Below are 21,837 nucleotides of genomic sequence, written 5' to 3'. Positions count from 1 at the left end.
TTAACAACTGAACCACCCAGCGGCCCCTCACAGGAGGGTAATATAAATCCTTGTATTTCCATGTCTGGTGTGATCAACAATAGTTAAGAATTTATTAAAGCATCACAGAAATAGAAAGAGAAGTTATGGAAGATTTTTTTTCCCCAGAGAATATTGGAAGGAAAGTAACCTTTTAGTAATGAAAATGGTGAAGGCTTTGTCATTAAAATCTGAATTCTGAATTTAAAACAGACTCAGAAATAGTTCTGAAATTAGTAATTTGCACCCTGATGTTAAAACTGCAGTATAGTGGGGCAGCTGGGTGGCTCAGTGGGTTAAGCCGCTGCCTTCGGCTCAGGTCATGATCTCAGGGTCCTGGGTTTGAGTCCCGCATAAGGCTCTCTGCTCCGCAGGGAGCCTGATTCCTCCTCTCTCTCTGCCTGCCTCTCTGCCTACTTGTGATCTCTCTCTGTCAAATAAATAAATAAAATCTTTAAAAAAAACAAAAACAAACAAACAAAAAAAACAAAAAAAATCCTGCAGAGTAGTATTAGAAAAGAATGTGAGTAAGCAATGGAAAAGGTTGAATTTAGACAAGTTGTAAACAGACTTGGTTCTTTTAACTTAGAGAGTCAAGGATTTTCTGTACATCTTATGAAGAACAAACTGGTAATTAATAACATAATTACAATGTGTGATTAAAATAGTTTTATTATAAATAATTGTGAATTCATTGAGTTTATAAAGAAATTCCTTTTAATTATTGGCTGAGTTACTTGCATTACTTTTTTGTGATGTCTTCATGAAGTAAATAATAAACTCTTCCTCATATTATTATGTAGAGATCTTTTTCTGAATGATGCACAAATTAAAATATCAGGAAAGAAAAATCAGATAAACTTATAATGTTTTAAGACACTCATCTACTTCTAGAAATGTGTTATATATTCCATTATTAAAAGAAAATAGAAGAGAGAGCCCAGAAATAGACTCTCAACTCTATGGTCAACTAATCTTCGACAAAGCAGGAAAGAATGTCCAATGGAAAAAAGACAGCCTCTTCAATAAATGGTGCTGGGAAAATTGGACAGCCACATGCAGAAAAATGAAATTGGACCATTTCCTTACACCACACACGAAAATAGACTCAAAATGGATGAAGGACCTCAATGTGCGAAAGGAATCCATCAAAATCCTTGAGGAGAACACAGGCAGCAACCTCTTCGACCTCAGCCGCAGCAACATCTTCCTAGGAACATCGCAAAAGGCAAGGGAAGCAAGGGCAAAAATGAACTATTGGGATTTCATCAAGATCAAAAGCTTTTGCACAGAAAAGGAAACAGTTAACAAAATCAAAAGACAACTGACAGAATGGGAGAAGATATTTGCAAACGACATATCAGATAAAGGACTAGTGTCCAGAATCTATAAAGAACTTAGCAAACTCAACATCCAAAGAACAAATAATCCAATCAAGAAATGGGCAGAGGACATGAACAGACATTTCTGCAAAGAAGACATCCAGATGGCCAACAGACACATGAAAAAGTGCTCCATATCACTCGGCATCAGGGAAATACAAATCAAAACCACAATGCAATATCACCTCACACCAGTCAGAATGGCTAAAATCAACAAGTCAGGAAATGACAGATGCTGGCGAGGATGCGGAGAAAGGGGAACCCTCCTACACTGTTGGTGGGAATGCAAGCTGGTGCAACCTCTCTGGAAAACAGCATGGAGGTTCCTCAAAATGTTGAAAATAGAACTGCCCTATGACCCAGCAATTGCACTATTGGGTATTTACCCTAAAGATACAAACGTAGTGATCCAAAGGGGCACGTGTACTTGAATGTTTATAGCAGCAATGTCCACAATAGCCAAACTATGGAAAGAACCTAGATGTCCATCAACAGATGAATGGATCAAGAAGATGTGGTATATATACACAATGGAATACTATGCAGCCATCAAAAGAAATGAAATCTTGCCATTTGCGACAACATGGATGGAACTAGAGCGTATCATGCTTAGCGAAATAAGTCAGGTGGAGAAAGACAACTATCATATGATCTCCCTGATATGAGGAAGTGGTGTTGCAACATGAGGGCTTAAGTGGGTACGAGAGGTATAAATGAAAGAAGATGGGATTGTGAGGGAGACAAACCATAAGTGATTCTTAATCTCACAAAACAAACTGAGGGTTGCTGGGGGGAGGGGGTTTGGGAGAAGGGGGTGGGATTATGGACATTGGGGAGGGTATGTGCTTTGGTGAGTGCTGTGAAGTGTGTAAACCTGGTGATTCACAGACCTGTACCCCTGGGGATAAAAATATATGTTTATAAAAAATAAAAAATTATATTAAAAAATAAATAAATAAATAAATAAATAATAAATAAAAATGGAAGGTAAAAAAAAAAGAAAAAATAGAAAAAACAGGTAACATTAATGTATTGAATGGAAACAAGGCATATAGTGGGGTCCATTCTCTATATCAAACTCTTCCTATATAAATATTGGGATAATTGATATTCAAAGCTGGCAGCACTCTTTAATGTTTAATTCAAACAGGTATTAATTTTAAAAAATATTTTATTTATTAATTTGAGATAAAGAGAGAGCATGAGCAGTGGGGAGAAGCAGAGGGAGAAGCAGAATCCCCACTGAGCTAGAAGCCAGAAGTGGGGCTCAATCCCAGGACCCTGAGATCATGACCCGAACTGAAGGCAGACCCTTAGCCAACTGAGCCATCCAGGTGCCCCACAATTGTTAATTGTTGAGAGTATTAATTAGTACCTTCTTTTAAATTTAACCTCTCCTGGTATTGTTTCAATATGGAAAATCAAAAATATAATTGATGTTTTACTTTCCAGCTTGATAGAGAAAGGAATTATAAAAAAAAAAATTATAGGGCACCTGGGTGGCTCAATTGGTTAAACATCTGCCTGTGGCTCAGGTCATGATCCCAGTGTCCTGGGATCAATTTCCACAGGGAGTCTGCTTCTCCCTCTGCCCCTCCTCCCACTCATTCTCTTAATTTCTCTCTCTTTCAAATAAATATATAAAATCTTAGAAAAAACACACACACATGGCTATGGAAAAAATCCCAACCATGGTTAAGTTTAGCTCTGGGTTGAAGTGGAATTTGGTAAAATATTTCAGAATATTTCAGGCCTTAATTTCAGTTAATTACAAGAATGCTCACGGGTTCTTCTGGTGATTTAAATCCTGACATGATTTAATTGGCATAGAAAATAATCCTGGTTTCCTTTCCCCCAACTTATTCATGGAGTGCACTCAAATTCACATGTGAGTTTCCCAGTTTCATGCCTGCAGCACATACAGTATGTGTCTTCATTAAGTGTTGAGGGGAGAGAGCCTTTACAGAGGGAAGAAAGCCTACCCCAGTGTCTAGCATAGGAAAAAACCAGTCCATCATCTTTTTCCTCCCCATTCTCAATGATACTTAACTCTCTTCTCTGCAATACAAAGATTAAAGATGGCCAATTCACGTTTGTTGTTAGGGTTAAAAAAACAGAAAGAAGCTTAGATTTTCAAAGTTTCTAATTTAAATGTCAGATAGAAGAAACACATTAAAGTGAAAAAAAAAAAGTGCCTTTGAAGAGTGCCTGACACACAGGAGGCAATCCAATGTATCTGCTGACTGTGTTGATGATGAACAAAAAGGAGAAACAGACAATGATACAATTATTGCAGGAGACTTCAGTACCACACTTTCAATAATAGATAGACTATCCAGACATAAGTTCAATAAGGAAACATACTGAACAACCTTAGAGACTGCATGTACTTAAGAGACATATTTAGCATATTATACCCCATGTCAGCAAAGATGGTGGACAAAAAGGAATCCTAGTACACTATTGGTAGGAATGTAAATTGGTACAGCACTGTGAAAAATTATGGAGGTTTTTCAAAAGATTAAACATGGAATCACCATATGACTCAATAATTCTGCTACTGGATATTTATCCAAGAAAAATGAAAATACTAATTTGAAAAGATATATGCACCACTGTGTTTACTGCAACATTTTTTTACAATAATCAAGGTATGGGGTATGGAAGCAACACAAGTGTCCATAAATTGATGAATGGACAAAGAAGATGTGATATATATATATATATATATATATATATATATATATATATATATCTACTCAAGCATAAAAAGGATGAGGTCTTACTCCTCCAATGAAGACATACAAATGGCTATCAGACACATGAAAAAATGTTCATCATCATGAGCCATGAGGGAGATTCAAATTAAAATCACATTGAGATACCACCTTACACCAGTTAGAATGGCCAAAATTAGCAAGACAGGAAACAACATGTGTTGGAGAGGATGTGGAGAAAGGGGAACCCTCTTACACTGTTGGAGGGAATGCAAGTTGGTGCAGCCACTTTGGAGAACAGTGTGGAGATTCCTTAAGAAATTAAAAATAGAGCTTCTCTATGACCCTGCAATTGAACTACTGGGTATTCACCCCAAAGATGCAGATGTAGTGAAAAGAAGGGCCATCTGTACTCCAATGTTTATAGCAGCAATGGCCATGGTCACCAAACTGTGGAAAGAACCAAGATGCCCCTCAACAGACGAATGGATAAGGAAGATGTGGTCCATATACACTATGGAGTATTATGTTCCCATCAGAAAGGATGAATACCCAACTTCTGTCTCAAAATGGATGGGACAGGAAGAGATTATGCTGAGTGAAATAAGTCAAGCAGAGAGAGTCAATTATCATATGGTTTCACTTATTTATGTAGCATAATAAATAACATGGAGGACATGGGGAGATGGAGAGGAGAAGGGAGTTGAGGGAAATTGGAAGATGAACCATGAAATTGGAGATGAACCATGAGAGACTATGGACTCTGAAAAACAAACTGAGGGTTTTGAAGGGGTGAGGGGTGGGAGGTTGGGGGAACCAGGTGGTGGGTGTTAAGGAGGGCATGTATAGCATGGTGCACAGGGTGTGGTACATAAACAATGAGTTCTGTTATACTGAAAAGAAATAAAAAAAAAAAGGATGAGGTCTTGCCATTTACAACAACATGTTTGGATCTGGAGGGTATTATGCTAAATGAAATAAACAGAGAAAATTACTGTATAATTTCACTTATATATGGAATCTGGAAAACAAAAAATGAATAAACAAAAGGCAGAATCAGATTTCTTCATGCAGAGAACAAACTGATGATTGCTAGAGGGGATGGACAAAGTGGGTGAAAGGAAATGGGAGACACAGGTTTCCAGTTATGGAATGAATAAGTCATGGGAGTAAAATGCACAGAAAAAGGAATATATTCAATGACATTTTATTGATGTTATATGGTGACAGATGGTAGCTGCACTTGGACTGAGCTCAGTATATAACATATAAAACATATAAAATGTAAAATATATACATACAACATATAAAATTGTCAGATCCCTATGTTGTACAAATGAAACCAATGTCACATTATGTGTCACCGATACTCAGATAAAAAAATAGAAAGCATACCAAAAAAATAAGTCACCCAAATCAGAAAAGAAGTAAAATTATCACTATTTGCTGAGGACACAATATAATATACAGAAACCTTTCTAATGACATCATACTACACAAAAACTGTTAGAACTAATAAACCAATACGATAAAGTTGCAGGATACAAAATCAACATACAAACCCAGCTATGTTTCTGTACACTAACAATGGACTGTATGAAAAAGAAATGAAGAAAACAATCCTATTTATAATAGCAACAAAAAGAGTAAAAGACTTAGTAATACACTTACCCAAGAAGATGAAAGACTTGTACACTTACAAAACATCAATGAAAGAAAGTAGTCACAAATAAATGGAAAGGCATCCTATGCTCATGGATTGGAAGACAACATTAAGGTATCCATTCTGCCCAAGGCAATCTCCAGATTCAATGCAGTCCTGGTCAAAATTGTAATGGCATTCTTTCCAGGAAGAGAAAAAAATCTTAAAATTCATATAGAATAATAAAGGACCTCAAAACAGTCTTACGAAAAAAGGAAAAGCTTTTTCTCTTTTTATGGATCAAAGCACAGAAATAAATTCATTTATATATATGTTCTGTTGGTCTTTGAAAAGGGTGCCAAAAATAAATAGTGAGGATAGTGTCTTCAACAGAATGGTCAGGAAAACTGGATACCCACAAGCAAAAGAATGAAATTAAACCCTTATATTATACCATACACAATTATTGATTCAAAATAGATTAAAGACTTAAATGTAAGACTTGAAATTATAAAATTTCTATCAAAAATATAGGGAGAAGCTTTATGATACTGGTTATTATGTACATTGTTGATGGAAATGTAAAATGGTGCAGTAACAATGAAAAAAAGCATGGAGGTTTCTCAAAAAATTAAAAACAGAGATTATTTCAGATTTAAAAAATCTGTTCTTGGGGCACCTGGGTGGCTCAGTGTAAAAGTCTCTGCCTTCTGCTCAGGTCATGATCCCAGGGTCCTGGGATCCAGCCCTGCATTGGGCTCTCTGCTTGGCGGGGAGCCTGCTTCCTCCTCTCTCTTTCTCTGCCTGCCTCTCTGCCTACTTGTGATTTCTCTCTCTGTGTCAAATGAATGGAGTCTTTGAAAAAAAAAAAATCTGTTCTTTTATGCTGCACCAAGAGGATCTATGACCTATCTATGCAAAATACTCCAAAATACTACTCTTGAAGTTGGCCAGAGGAGAAATGAAAATTAATCAATTTAATGTACCATGAGGAGGCAATCAGGCAAATCCAGCAAGTGGGGCTTTTGCAGCCCAACTGACCTATGCTTTTCAATAAATTAACATCATGGGGATAAAAGGAGGTTAAAGATTTTTGTTTTTACTTATTTATTTGTTTGACAGAGAGAGAGAGAGAGAGAGAGAGAGAGAAATACAAGTAGGCAGAGCAGGAGATAGAGGGAAAGGGAGAAGCAGGCTCCCTATGAGTAGGGAGCCCATGTCAGGGCTTAATCCCAGGTCCCTGGAATCATAACCTGAGCTGAAGACAGATGCTTAATGGACCGAGCCACCCAGGCACCCTGAGGGTAAGGGCCTTTAAAGCTTTAATATATTTACAGATTCCCATGGCTTGTTAAAAAATATTGGAGAAAAAAATTGGAATGGGGGAGAATAAATGGACCAAAATTGACAAAATTTCATAGTTTTTATCATGGTTGATGGGTATGTGGATTTTCATTTTACTATTTTGTTAACTTTTGCATTCTGTTGAAAATTTCTATTGTAGAGAGTTGGAACAAAAGGGTACACTTGAGTCATAATAACTGAAAGCAATGGGTAAACCACATTTTTAGAAAGATTGAGGAAACTTAATTGTAAAATAAAATCTAGTTTTGGAAAATTACTTTTAATGTTGTAAAGTGTCATAATGGCATCATGACCATGTCCCGAAAAATGTCAGTAATTTTTAGCGGTACATAGTACTATATCTAGGGCATAATGTCATGATCTTTGTAAATTATCCTGAAATATTAAAGCAAAGAAAATAGTGTAGCAAATATAGAATGATGCCAATTGTTAAAATTATGAAGGGGGGTGTCTTCTATTCCTTTGTATATTTGAAAAACTTAGTAATTAAGCAGTTGAAATAAGTCATTGAAATAATTTTTAATTCTGCAGAAAGTTAACTTCTAATTATATATATATATAATGACTCAAAATTGAGGCAAAATATGAAATTTCAGACAAAAGCAATTTAACTCACATCCCACATACTGATATGTTCACTTTTCATCCAGGATACTGATTATCTTTGGCACCTGGAACTTTGACCTCGAACTTGGAAAGCACTGTTGATAGAGATAATGGAACTAGGGAGACGGGTGAACATTTAATGGAAATACAAATATTTCAAGTCTACAATGTTTCCCAAAATAATACCCTGAAATGCTAGATCCATCTTTCTTCCTTCCTTCCTTCCTTCCTTCCTTCCTTCCTTCCTTTCTCCTTTCTTCTTTCTTTCTTTTTAAAAGATTTTATTTATTTGACAGACAGAGATCACAAGTGGGCAGAGAGGCAGGCAGAGAGAGAGAGAGAGAGAGAGAGAGAGGGAGAGAGGGAAGCAGGCTCCCTGCTGAGCAGAGAGCCAATGTGGGACTCGATCCCAAGACCCTGAGATCATGACCTGAGCTGAAGGCAGAGGCTTAACACATTGAGACACCTCGGTGCCCTAGATCCATTTTTCAGGTGCCAACTTTAAGATGATAGGTTTTAACAATTCATGTAAAATTTAAATGACTTTATAATCACAGCAGATCTCAATGACACTGTCAAGGGATGTTGGCTCCACCGCAATAAGAATTTTGATACTCGGCAAAGTATAACTTGCTACTGACAATCAAGCTCTTGTGAGTTTCTGGTGCACAGAATTATGATGGCTTTAGAGACTGCTCAAGTTGATTCTAACCCAAGTTCAACATACCTTTGGGAGATTCAGAAAGTCCAAGTGAAGGCATGGTATGAACCCAAAAGTTATGTCTTTTTCAGTTTTCAGAATGCATACCAAATTCTTGTACAGTGAAGGGGTGCTCTATCCTTTCACTTGATCTCTTCTATACCACCAGCTTGTAAGAACCCTGAATGGGCTCAGACGAGAGAGGAAAGGCCAGCTGTTGGAAGCTACTCTTCAACCTGAGACTCTGCCATTGTCAAATTCAATTTCTTTTGGGGTCCTAGGGATAAACAAGGAGCTAGTGGAGTAATTATGTAGCCATGACAGTCTTTGAACCAAACAAATGACTCTGGGTTGGTAACTGGCTTTGCCTTCAGAAGAGATAAATACAGAAGAAAGATAGAATAAACCTGACATTTGGGAATAGGAAATTTTAGATATAAAAGGATTTTTTAAATAGTAATTCATCTGTAAGGAATATCAGAACTTCTAATTTTAAATGTGTTGATTTCTTTATATGAGACTCTTTCTGTTGGTTACTTCAAGGTATACCAGTGAAATCTATATGAAAAAAGGAAAGAATTGATGTGATGTGATTGGAATTTCACCAAGGCTGTGATTTCAGACTCATGATTCAATAGCGTACTTAGGAAAAATAGTAAGATATAATAATATTTAACCTGAAACATTAGAGAACTAGAATTACTTAGGGAAACCAGGAAATAGTTCTAAGAAAAGCACGAGTATCCACAACAATAAATAGTTCTAAGAAAAGCATAAGGACTCCACAACAATCATTGTGTTGCCATTTCCTTGAAAAATATTATTGGTGAATAAGTTTTCTTAATATTAACTAATTTAATATTGGTGAATAAGTTTTCTTAATATTTACTAATTTATTAATATTATTTACTAGTAATTAGGTACTGAGGTAAAGAATATGATTATACTGTTTAGTTGTATAAATTAGGAAATGGATATTAATAGAGTGATATGTTATTATAATTATGACAAAATAGGAAGAGTTCTTAGAATGATTTGGTTAACAGTTAACCAAGAGTATTTTTTCTAATTTAAAAATTGTTGTTTATTTTATTTTTTCAGTGTTTTCATAGTAGCTTTATTCCTTTGCCTTGTTGAAAGCTAGTTAGAAGAAGGGACACCTGATTAGCAAAAAAAGATCTTTGTGTATAATGTATGTTCTATATTATATCTATGCTACATTATGTATTAATATATATTATTGAAAAAATATATAAAATATACATATTTACTACCCTATTACAATATTGTCTACTACAGATAGATGGAGAAATATATTCAGAATCAATGAAACTTTTCATGCTTTAAATAATCATAAGCTCCTTGAGAGTATGGCTATGGATAGCGCCTAACTTTTTAATTTTGTCTCTTCATTGTGTTTAATGTATTGTGTTTAGAGCAATAAATCCATCTATGGTCAAATGATTAATTACTGTCCAAGAGAAATAGCTTCCTCATCTCTCACCCTTCAGTTAGGCCTTCCACAAGGGTCTAGATCTGTGGTGCGGCTGGGGCCCAGGTTCCAAAAGGAATGTTTTTTGTCTTCTTGCTTGTCCTGGGCCTTCCTGCTCCCACTTGGATGACCACTCCCACCCAACCCCTCACCAAAACCATAACTCTTGAGATACTTACCAGTTCATCAAGGGGGTGAAATTTCTCATCCACAGAGGCAATATGGAATTTTACTGAAAAAGAAATTCTCTGCTAAGACTCAGGCATGATAAAGCAGGGAACGTGAGTGATAAGGCAGGAAGCTAAGACACGGGGATTTTGCAAGTTTACTCTGCAAAACCTGCTGAGGGGAGTCCTCTCCTTGTCAGCACTGCCCACGACTGAGAGAAATAGAGGAATTTCCCAACATACCTGTCTGTCCCGGTTTATAGATGGGTTTGTCTGTCTGGGAAAAGACCAGACTTTGAGCATTCTTTACCAGCACTGTGTTCCTCTTCCTAAAGTCTTATGTTGGTCCCTTTATTTGTACAGTGAGGGATACCACCGGTAAGGAGGATGAGATCCTTGGGAGCTACGGAACAAAGAACACTGCTGAGGAGCCACACAATCTTCTCCCTCCCAATCCTTCATCCATGACTGTTTTCTGTCTCTCTTTCAGCCTCACAAAGTGCTAAGTAAGTAGAATATTTCTGTAGAAATGTTTGGAGATAATAATATAAGATATAGGGGAAAGAGATCAGTGAGAGCACACATCAGTGGGACCCAAATCTCCATACAGTTTACTAGGAACTCTTGTTCTAAAATCATTCTCCTATTAACAGAGTATATACGTTGTGGAGGAATGGAAAGAAGTCTCTCTGTAAAAACGTGGGAGAAGTTGTGTGGCGGGGAGGAGTCAAGATGGCGGAGAAGTAGCAGGCTGAGACTACTTCAGCTAGCTGAGATCAGCTAGATAGCTTATCTTAAGATTGCAAACACCTGAAAATCCATCGGCAGATCGAAGAGAAGAAGAACAGCAATTCTGGAAAGAGAAAAACAACCACTTACTGAAAGGTAGGACCAGCGGAGAAGTGAATCCAAAGCGACAGGAAGATAGACCCCGGGTGGAAGGGCCGGCTCCCGGCAAGCAGCGGAGCAACGGTGCACAAAATCAGGACTTTTAAAAGTCTGTTCCGCTGAGGGACATCGCTCCAGAGGCTAAACCGGGGCGAAGCCCACACGGGGTCAGCGTGGCCTCAGGTCCCGCAGGGTCACAGAGGATCGGGGGTTTCTGAGTGTCGCAGAGCTTGCGGGTATTGGAACAGGAAAGCCGGCTACAGAGACAGAGCCGACAGTAAGCTCACAGCTCGGTGTTCCCTTGAACCGGTCGCAGGATCGGTGAGCTCGGAGCACGGCCAGAGGTCAGGCAGATGGGAGTAACTGGGCACTGTTCTCTGAGGGCGCACTGAGGAGTAGGGCCCTGGGCTCTCGGCTCCTCCAGGCCGGAGACCGGGAGGCCGCCATTTGTATTCCCGTCCTCCGGAACTCTACGGAAAGCACTCAGGGAACAGAAGCTCCTGAAAGCAAACCCGAGGGGATTACTCACCACGGCCCCTGGTAAGGGGGGTGCAATTCCGCCTGGAGCAAAGACACTTGAGAATCACTACAACAGGTCCCTCCCCCAGAAGATCAAAAAGAAATCCAACCGAGACCAAGCTCACCTACCAAGGAGTGCAGTTTCAGTACCAAGGAGAGCAGCAGAATTCCAGAGGAGGAGAAAGCAAAGAACGGAACTCATGGCTTTTTCCCTGTGATTTTTTTTAGTATTGCAGTTAATTTAATTTTTTTCTTTATCATTTTTTGTTTTTTTTTTCTAGCCTTCTGGAAAAATTTTTTTTAACTTTTACCTTTTTCTTTTTTAACGTTTTTTAACTAGTTTATCTAATATATATATTTTTCTTATTTGTTTCCTTTTTTAAAATTCTTTTCTTTTTTCTTTCTTTATTCCTTTTTAAACCTCTTTTTATCCCCTTTCTTCCCCCTCATGATTTGGGATCTCTTCTAATTTGGTTAAAGCATATTTTCCTGGGGTTGTTGCCACCCTTTTAGTATTTTACTTGCTCCTTCATATACTCTTATCTGGACAAAATGACAAGACGGAAGAATTCAACACAAAAAAAAGAACAAGAGGCAGTATCGAAGGCTAGGGACCTAATCAATACAGACATTGGTAATATGTCAGATCTAGAGTTCAGAATGACAATTCTCAAGGTTCTAGCCGGGCTCAAAAAAGGCATGGAAGATATGAGAGAAACCCTCTTGAGAGATATAAAAGCCCTTTCTGGAGAAATAAAAGAACTAAAATCTAACCAAGTTGAAATCAAAAAAGCTATTAATGAGGGGCAATCAAAAATGGAGGCTCTGACTGCTAGGATAAATGAGGCAGAAGAAAGAATTAGTGATATAGAAGACCAAATGACAGAGAATAAAGAAGCTGAGCAAAAGAGGGACAAACAGCTACTGGACCACGAGGCGAGAATTCGAGAGATAAGTGACACCATAAGACGAAACAACATTAGAATAATTGGGATTCCAGAAGAAGAAGAAAGAGAGAGGGGAGCAGAAGGTATACTGGAGAGAATTATTGGGGAGAATTTCCCCAATATGGCAAAGGGAACGAGCATCAAAATTCAGGAGGTTTAGAGAACGCCCCTCAAAATCAATAAGAATAGGCCCACACCCCGTCGCCTAATAGTAAAATTTACAAGTCTCAGTGACAAAGAGAAAATCCTGAAAGCAGCCCGGGAAAAGAAGTCTGTAACATACAATGGTAAAAATATTAGATTGGCAGCTGACTTATCCACAGAGACCTGGCAGGCCAGAAACAGCGGGCATGATATTTTCAGAGCACTAAATGAGAAAAACATGCAGCCAAGAATACTATATCCAGCTAGGCTATCATTGAAAATAGAAGGATAGATTAAAAGCTTCCAGGACAAACAAAAACTGAAAGAATTTGCAAACACCAAACCAGCTCTACAGGAAATATTGAAAGGGGTCCTCTAAGCAAAGAGAGAGCCTACAAGTGGTAGATCGGAAAGGAACAGAGACCATATACAGTAACAGTCACCTTACAGGCAATACAATGGCACTAAATTCATATCTCTCAATAGGTACCCTGAATGTTAATGGGCTAAATGCCCCTGTCCAAAGACACAGGGTATCAGAATGGATAAAAAAAAAAAACCATCTATATGTTGCCTCCAAGAAACTCATTTTAAGCCCGAAGACACCTCCAGATTTAAAGTGAGGGGGTGGAAAAGAATTTACCATGCTAACGGACATCAGAAGAAAGCAGGAGTGGCAATCCTTATATCAGATCAATTAGATTTTAAGCCAAAGACTATAATAAGAGATGAGGAAGGACACTATATCATACTCAAAGGGTCTGTCCAACAAGAAGATCTAACAATTTTAAATATCTATGCCCCCAACGTGGGAGCAGCCAACTATATAAACCAATTAATAACAAAATCAAAGAAACACATCAACAATAATACAATAGTAGTAGGGGACTTTAACACTCCCCTCACTGAAATGGACAGATCATCCAAGCAAAAGATCAGCAAGGAAATAAAGGCCTTAAATGACACACTGGACCAGATGGACATCACAGATATATTCAGAACATTTCATCCCAAAGCAACAGAATACACATGCTTTTCTAGTGCACATGGAACATTCTCCAGAATAGATCACATCCTCGGTCCTAAATCAGGACTCAACTGGTATCAAAAGATTGGGATCATTCCCTGCATATTTTCAGACCACAATGCCCTAAAGCTAGAACTCAACCACAAAAGGAAGTTTGGAAAGAGCCCAAATACATGGAGACTAAACAGCATCCTTCTAAAGAATGAATGGGTCAACCGGGAAGTTAAAGAAGAATTGAAAAAAATCATGGAAACAAATGATAATGAAAATACAACGGTTCAAAATCTGTGGGACACAACAAAGGCAGTCCTGAGAGGAAAATATATAGCGGTACAAGCCTTTCTCAAGAAACAAGAAAGGTCTCAGGTACACAACCTAAGCCTACATCTAAAGGAGCTGGAGAAAGAACAAGAAAGAAACCCTAAGCCCAGCAGGAGAAGAGAAATCATAACGATCAGAGCAGAAATCAATGAAATAGAAACCAAAAAGCAATAGAACAAATCAACGAAAGTAGGAGCTGGTTCTTTGAAAGAATTAATAAAATTGAAAAACCCCTGGCACGACTTATGAAAAAGAAAAGAGAAATGACCCAAATAAAATCATGAATGAAAGAGGAGAGATCACAACTAACACCAAAGAAATACAAACTATTATAAGAACATACTATGAGCAACTCTACACCAACAAATTTGACAATCTGGAAGAAATGGATGCATTCCTAGAAACATATAAACTACCACAACTGAACCAGGAAGAAATAGAAAGCCTGAACAGACCCATAACCAGTAAGGAGATTGAAACAGTCATTAAAAAATCTCCAAACAAACAAAAGCCCAGGGCCAGACGGCTTCCCGGGGGAATTCTACCAAACATTTAAAGAAGAACTAATTCCTATTCTCCTGAAACTGTTCCAAAAAATAGAAATGGAAGGAAAACTTCCAAACTCATTTTATGAGGCCAGCATCACCTTGATCCCAAAACCAGACAAGGATCCCATCAAAAAAGAGAGCTATAGACCAATATCCTTGATGAACACAGATGCGAAAGTACTCAACAAAATACTAGCCAATAGGATTCAACAATACATTAAAAGGATTATTCACCACGACCAAGTGGGATTTATTCCAGGGCTGCAAGATTGGTTCAACATCCGCAAATCAGTCAATGTGATACAACACATCAGTAAAAGAAAGAACAAGAACCATATGATACTCTCAATAGATGCTGAAAAAGCATTTGAGAAAGTACAGCATCCCATCCTGATCAAAACTCTTCAAAGTGTAGGGATAGAGGGCACATACCTCAATATCATCAAAGCCATCTATGAAAAACCCACCGCAAATATCATTCTCAATGGAGAATAACTGAAAGCTTTTCCGCTAAGGTCAGGAACACGGCAGGGATGTCCATTATCACCACTGATATTCAACATAGTACTAGAGGTCCTAGCCTCAGCAATCAGACAACAAAAGGAAATTAAAGGCATCCAAATCAGCAAAGAAGAAGTCAAATTATCACTCTTTGCAGATGATATGATACTATATATGGAAAACCCAAAAGACTCCACTCCAAAACTGCTAGAACTTATACAGGAATTCAGTAATGTGTCAGGATATAAAATCAATGCACAGAAATCAGTTGCATTTCTCTACACCAACAGCAAGACCGAAGAAAGAGATATTAAGGAGTCAATCCCATTTACAATTGCACCCAAAACCATAAGATACCTAGGAATAAACCTAACCAAAGAGGCACAGAATCTATACTCAGTAAACTATAAAGTACTCATGAAAGAAATTGAGGAAGACACAAAGAAATGGAAAAATGATCCATGCTCCTGGATTGGAAGAATAAATATTGTGAAAATGTCTATGCTTCCTAAAGCAATCTACTCATTTAATGCAATTCCTATCAAAGTACCATCCACCTTTTTCAAAGAAATGGAACAAATAATTCTAAAATTTATATGGAACCAGAAAAGACCTCGAATAGCCAAAGGGATATTGAAAAAGAAAGCCAACGTTGGTGGCATCACAATTCCGAACTTCAAGCTCTATTACAAAGCTGTCATCATCAAGACAGCATGGTACTGGCACAAAAACAGACACATAGATCAATGGAACAGAATCGAGAGCCCAGAAATAGACCCTCAACTCTACAGTCAACTAATCTTCGACAAAGCTGGAAAGAATGTCCAATGGAAAAAAGACAGCCTCTTCAATAAATGGTGCTGGGATAATTGGACAGCCACATGCAAAAAAATGAAATTGGACCATTTCCTTACACCACACACAAAAGTAGACTCAAAATGGATGAAGGACCTCAATGTTAGAAAGGAATCCATCAAAATCTTTGAGGAGAACACAGGCAGCAACCTCTTCGACCTCAGCCGCATCAACATCTTCCTAGGAACAATGCCAAAGGCAAGGGAAGCAAGGGCAAAAATGAACTATTGGGATTTCATCAAGATTAAAAGCTTTTGCACAGAAAGGGAAACAGTTAACAAAATCAAAAGACAACTGACAGAATGGGAGAAGATATTTGCAAACGACATATCAGATAAAGGACTAGTGTCCAGAATCTATAAAGAACTTAACAAACTCAACACCCAAAGAACAAATAATCCAATCAAGAAATAGGCAGAGGACATGAACAGACATTTCTGCAAAGAAGACATCGAGCTGGCCAACAGACACATGAAAAAGTGCTCCATATCACTCGGCATCAGGGAAGTACAAATCAAAACCACAATGAGATATCACCTCACACCAGTCAGAATGGCTAAAATCAACAAGTCAGGAAATGACAGATGCTGGCGAGGATGCGGAGAAAGGGGAACCCTCCTACCTGTTGGTGGGAATGGAAGCTGGTGCAACCTCTCTGGAAAACAGCATGGAGGTTCCTCAAAATGTTGAAAATAGAACTGCCCTATGACCCAGCAATTGCAGTATTGGGTATTTACCCTAAAGATACAAATGTGGTGATCCAAAGGGGCACGTGCACCCGAATGTTTATAGCAGCAATGTCCACAATAGCCAAACTATGGAAAGAACCTAGATGTCCATCAACAGATGAATGGATCAAGAAGATGTGGTATATATACACAATGGAATACTACGCAGCCATCAAAAGAAATGAAATCTTGCCATTTGCGACAACATGGATGGAACTAGAGCGTATCATGCTTAGCGAAATAAGTCAAGCAGAGAAAGACAACTATCATATGATCTCCCTGATATGAGGAAGTGGCGATGCAACATGGGGGCTTAAGTGGGTAGGAGAAGAATAAATGAAACAAGATGGGATTGGGAGGGAGACAAACCATAAGTGACTCTTAATCTCACAAAACAAACTGAGGGTTGCTGGGGGGAGGGGGTTTGGGAGAAGGGGGTGGGATTATGGACATTGGGGAGGGTATGTGCTTTGGTGAGTGCTGTGAAGTGTGTAAACCTGGTGATTCACAGACCTGTACCCCTGGGGATAAAAATATATGTTTATAAAAAATTAAAAATTAAAAAAAAAAAAACAACGTGGGAAAATATGGTAGCTGAGTATCCCAAACTGGGCAACCTCGAAGAGGTACTGGAGGTTTCCTTTGAGTATCTTGCACCATTTACACATTCAGAGGACAGAGATGTCTAACGTCTCACCCCGGGGAAACATTCTGCTACATGCTGTCCTATCTTGAGATTTTGTATATCCTCTTTCTAGGCACTATCATACTCTGGCCTTAAAGAGATGGTTATATATCTAAGCTGAAAAATCTCTCTGACCAAGTCATATGTTTTCTATGGTTAATAGGATTTTCTTTAAGAACTTAAATTGGATTTTAACCCATAAAAAATATTTCTCTCCTAAGTTCGTGTAAGATCTGTACTTTGTTCCTTGGTAGCTTAAAACCCACTCCCTTTCGTCCTTGATGAAGTCCTCACTAACAGTAAAGTCATTCTTTGGGATTCAGCACCATTTCCTCATCACCATGACTCAATATACTGTATCAAACAAGGACAGGGAGATCGTACTCACAGTGAGGAAAATGCAGTGATTTAAGTCCTTCTCTACCACTGGGTCAATGAAGAGGCTCTGGTTGCCCCCGATGGACTCCAAGGAAGCACTTACAGACACTGTCTCATTCAGATAGCCCTTCTCAGGGGTCCCTGTGTGGAGCAGGGAGGCTCCAGGACCACATACTGTCTGGGAAGAGAAGAAGACTGAAATCAGGGAAAAATGGAGGATAGGAAGCATTTTCAACTATGTATGTGTTTTCTATAACAATATATTTATCTTGCTACATTTGGTTGTATAGCAAATGTCAATGGACTAAAAGCATTAAGATGGACGTTCTAGGAATGCCTGGGTAGCTCAGTGGGTTAAGCCACTGCCTTCGGCTCAGTTCATGATCCCAGGGTCCTGGGATGGAGTACCACAGTGGGCTCCTTACTTGGTGGGCAGCCCACCTCTCTCTCCGCCTCTGCCTATCTCTCTGCCTGCTTGTGTGATTTCTTTGTCTCTCTTTCTGATGAATAAATAAAAATAAATAAAATCTTAAAAAAAAAGATGGACATTGTATCACTGCCTGGTGTAAGAATTATATTTTTTACTCCTTAGTAGTGCCTCACCCACACAGTCTGCTGGAAGTTGCCTCAAGGATGTTAAGTTTTATAGGAATTCTTTGTGTTATAGAGCATTAATATATGAATTCCAGAATATATAGCCATAAAAGTACACATATATAATGAATTGCTGGTGATTATTCATTGTATAACAAGATTTACATTAAGGAAGATCAAGATGGTAGGAAGAGTAGGAGACCTAAATTTCATCTGGTCCCAGGAATTCAGCTAGATAGTTATCAAAGCATTCTGAACACCTACAAACTTAACAGGCCATCAAAGAAAAAAATAGTAACAATTCTATGAACAGAAGAGTGACTATTTTCTGGAAGGTAGAACATGCAGAAGAGTGAGTCTGAGGTGACATAGTGGAAGCAAGACCGCAGGTGGGGGAGGGAACCTCCATCAGCTGGGTCCAGCAAATGAGAGAGCAGTGGAGCACAGGGTCAGAACTTTCAGAAGTCTGGGCCATGGAGGGACATCGCTCCAGTGGCTAAGTGTGGCAGGTGGGGTGGGGTGGGAGGGAGTGGAACACTGATTGGGACCGTGTGGTTTCAGGACCAGTGAGGTCACAAAAAGACCAGGCAGAGCTCCTGATATCGGAGTGGGGAAGCCGGTTACAGAGACAGAGATAGAGGCGAGGAGTGAGCTTTCTGCTCAGGGTTACCTTAAATTGTGATCCAAGGCACAGGAGGCAGATCTGGGGAGACCTCCTCTTTCCTCCTCTGGAGGGCGTGGCACGGGTTTGGAGACTTCAAACGGAGGAATCGGCTGGGTTTGGAGACTTCAAACGGAGCCATGCGCCAGAGACAGAAACCCTTGGTCACAGGCCTCATGAGCTCAGAGTGTGGCTGGACATCAGGGAGATGGGAGGGATTGACTGCTTTTCTCTGAGGGCGCACTGAGGGGTGCGGCCAGAGCTCTGGGCTCCTCCAGGTCCGAGACTGGCAGACTATCTTCATTCCCATCCTCCAAAGTGGTATGGAAAACGTTCAGGGAACAAAGGCTTCTGAGAACGAGCGAACCGAGCGGATTGCTTAGCCTGGCCCCTGGCAAGGGCGGTGCAATTCCACCTCCGGCAAAGACATTTGAGAATCACAGCAATAGGCCCCTCCCCCAGAAGATTAGCAAGAACATCCAGCTGAGACCAAGGTTTACTGATCAATGAGAACTGAGAAAGTCAAGAGCTAGGGGATACAGCACATAGAATTCATGGCTTTTCCCCCATGACTCTTTAGTCTTCCAAAGTTAAATTATTAAAACTTTCCTTCTTTAAAATTTTGGACTAACAGACCAAAATATACCCTAAATCTAGTGTATTGTGTAAGACTGATGCATCACAGACTGTACCCCTGAAAGAAATAATACATTCTATGTTTAAAAAAAGATTTACATTAAAATTTGCTTAATAAACATCCTAACACATGAACACCATAACTGAATTTATATAAATTCAACTGAAAAATTTACATAAACATATATCCATTACATAAAATAACTCATATCTATATTGTAAAATTATTTTCTATATCACAGCAAAACTGAAAACACAATATACTTCCTATTTTCTATGGTTCCTCAGATATTAGCCAAAATCAGTAATTTTTTCATCAACAAATTTTTATTTCTGTCAATAATGTGTAAGCACACACAAGTACAAAGTGCATTTGTTTAACATTCTCCTTCATTCTCACCCTGTTGAGGTAATCAATATTAATATATTAATTTTAATCATTCAAAGTCCAAGAATATATGCTTATGTCATACCTATACAGGTAGATAATTTATCTTTACTTACCAAAAAAACAAGTTCATATAAAATGTGTTATACTGCAGTCTTTTTAGTTCTAAATATTGAATATAATTACTCAGATGTACATGCAATCTTTCATTTCCTTTTTCTTTCTTTTCTTTAAAATTTTATTTTTACGTAATCTTTACAAAAAATGTGGGGCTTGAACTTATAGTCCCAAGATCAAGACTTGCATGCTCTACCAACTGAGCCAGTCAGGTGTCCCCAGGTGTTTACTCTCTTGACTTCATCGTTAAGTTTCCATTATCTGTTATATTCTCCCATATCCTACTTCCCCCCACCCACTCATCCCCTCATATTTCCAGGCACAATTATATCCATTCTTTGGGAATTATCCCAAGTGACACATTTGATACAAAAACTTCCTGAAGCCGTCAGCTCAGTATAATCTCTCCATACTCTGAATCCCTATGAGCTGAAAGAGAATGTGTGTTTCCTACATATTTACTACTTGCAAGGAATTGTGTTAAGCAGTGTCTGTATTAATCCTCCTTGTATGATGCATACCTCATGTTCTTCATATTCATGACAACTAAAACATGAGATCCTTGCCAGTCCCCAAATTTGAATATATAACAGTAAGATAAAATCCCTGCCTACTCACTAATCAGTAAATCGTGCATAAAATGTGACTCCTCAAGACTTTAATGATTCAATAGCTGCAGGTTTAAGTCATTATGTATAGAGTTGATTTACAATTAAGCAAAAGAGAGGTATTATTTTCTTATATTGTTTTACTATCCTTTCCTTTCTACTTCCAACATGGACTCTTACACTAAAAACCAAACAAAAACAACAACAACAACAAAAAACCCCGTAAACCCCCCCAAACCAGGCAATCTGACACATGGAAAACTATTTTACTGCTTTTCAAAGTTAATAGGTGTGAAACTAGGAGCAGAGAGTAACAGAGACAGTTTAGTTGTGGCATCTGGAAGTCAAGTTTGATTCTCTCTCCAAGTGGTCTGCTCTAGCCCAGTCATCATGTTGTATGTATTTTAAGTTATTCCTCAGCAAAAGTATATGCCATGTATCTTTAGATCCAGTCTTCAGAAATGAAAAATCTCAAGATTTTTTTTTAAAGATTTTATTTATTTATTTGACAGAGAGAAATTACAAGTACACTGAGAGGCAGGCAGAGAGAGAGAGAGAAGGAAGCAGGCTCCCTGCTGAGCAGAGAGCCCGACGCGGGACTCGATCCCAGGACCCTGAGATAATGACCTGAGCCAAAGGCAGCGGCTTAACCCACTGAGCCACCCAGGCGCCCCAAAATCTCAAGATTTTTAAATTGCATAAATGCTAAGGTTTTGTTCTAAAGCAGAGAATCTCAGAACAGTTAAATAACCTACCCATAGCGTTGCCTGGGTGGCTCCGTGAGTTAAAGCCTCAGCCTTTGGCTCAGGTCATGATCCCAGGGTCCTGGGGCAGAGTCCCCTGTTGGGTTCTCTGCTCAGCAGGGAACCTGTTTCCTCCTCTCTCTCTGCCTCCCTCTCTGCCTACTTGAGATCTCTGTCTGTCAAATAAATAAGTAAAAATCTTAAAAAAAAAATAACCTACCCATAATCATTCAGATAGAACTGCTCATTTAATCTCTTTCTGGCATCTGGATATTTTTTATGTGAATCATCTACTGTTTCAAAGATATGGTACATGATATAAGTTATTTTTTAAATCCTCCCCACCTATACATTTTGCCCCTCTATTTCTTTGATCTTCAGATGAAAGAAGGGATCATTGTATTATAATTTTATTCAATATACTATTTTTATTCTTATTTGTTATAAGCCTAATTGATGT

At 38.5% G+C, this 21,837-nt stretch overlaps 1 protein-coding gene and 1 pseudogene across 3 annotated transcripts in view; one reads left to right on the top strand and one right to left on the bottom strand.

Annotated features, from left to right (window-relative positions):
• LOC101687156 overlaps positions 1-19,027 on the bottom strand; it is a 48,095-nt pseudogene extending 29,068 nt beyond the window's left edge.
• Positions 1-21,837, top strand: part of KLRG1 (killer cell lectin like receptor G1) — a 371,299-nt gene that overhangs the window by 197,679 nt on the left and 151,783 nt on the right. The gene's annotated exons all lie outside the window — the stretch shown is intronic.

Source organism: Mustela putorius, unplaced genomic scaffold (assembly GCF_011764305.1).
Source record: "Mustela putorius furo isolate JIRA1106 unplaced genomic scaffold, ASM1176430v1.1 tig00537227_pilon_pilon_pilon, whole genome shotgun sequence".
Lineage (NCBI taxonomy): Eukaryota > Metazoa > Chordata > Mammalia > Carnivora > Mustelidae > Mustela > Mustela putorius.
This window is presented reverse-complemented; position numbering and strand designations above follow the sequence as displayed.